This window comes from Physeter macrocephalus, chromosome 19 (genome assembly GCF_002837175.3).
Source record: "Physeter macrocephalus isolate SW-GA chromosome 19, ASM283717v5, whole genome shotgun sequence".
Lineage (NCBI taxonomy): Eukaryota > Metazoa > Chordata > Mammalia > Artiodactyla > Physeteridae > Physeter > Physeter macrocephalus.
Genome location: NC_041232.1, coordinates 25,198,321 through 25,199,103, shown reverse-complemented (window position 1 = coordinate 25,199,103; position 783 = coordinate 25,198,321). Strand labels below are relative to the sequence as shown.

The window sequence follows — 783 nt, the reverse complement described above, 5'->3', positions numbered from 1 at the left end:
GCACGGGCTTAGTTGCTCTGCAGCACGTGGGATCTTCCCAGACTAGGGCTCGAACCCTTGTCCCCTGCATTGGCAGGCGGATCCTTAACCACTGTGCCACCAGGGAAGTCCTGATAGCAGTCTTCCTAAACCTGAAATTAATTTGGCTTTAAAAGAAACATAGCATAATTGGATAATCTTTTAAATTTTGACAGACCCTATTAAATACGGGGAACAGATGTGACCCTAGAGTATTTTAAAAATGGGTTCAGATTACATGTCTATACACTATCTGTTGTCACCTTCACGCTGCGTGGCAATGTGGAAGAAGCTGAATGGACTGACTGCAGTGCCTTTCAGCTTCTGCATTGCTGCTTCTCTGCACTGTCACCTCCTGTGCTGCAGCCACTGCCCCAGCCACCATCCTGATCCGGGCACTCCCTTGCAGAAAGCAGTAGCCAGGTCGACTTGTGAAGGGTTTGGTGCCGAGGACCTAATATTCACCTGGTGCCAGCTGAATGGAGCAGCCGTTTTATTTATTTTAAATTTCAAATTAAAATTCTAAATTTAAAAATGTACAGATAATACACACTCGCAGTTCTAAATTCAAAAATAAAAAGGTGCAGGTGTTCTTCTTGGCCCCTCCTCCCCACCTTCTTCCACTCCTCACAGGAAACCAGTGTTGGTTGCTAAATGTCATGTGTGCTTTTCAGATATAAATCTGTATGTGTGCATGTGTTTAATATTTTTTATACACACAAGAAAATTTTTTACACTTTTTTTTTTTTTTTTTTTTTTTTTTTT

General features: G+C 42.0%; 1 protein-coding gene across 1 annotated transcript in view; it reads right to left on the bottom strand.

Moving 5' to 3' along the window:
* Window positions 1–783, bottom strand: part of EP400 (E1A binding protein p400) — a 101,078-nt gene that overhangs the window by 73,559 nt on the left and 26,736 nt on the right. The gene's annotated exons all lie outside the window — the stretch shown is intronic.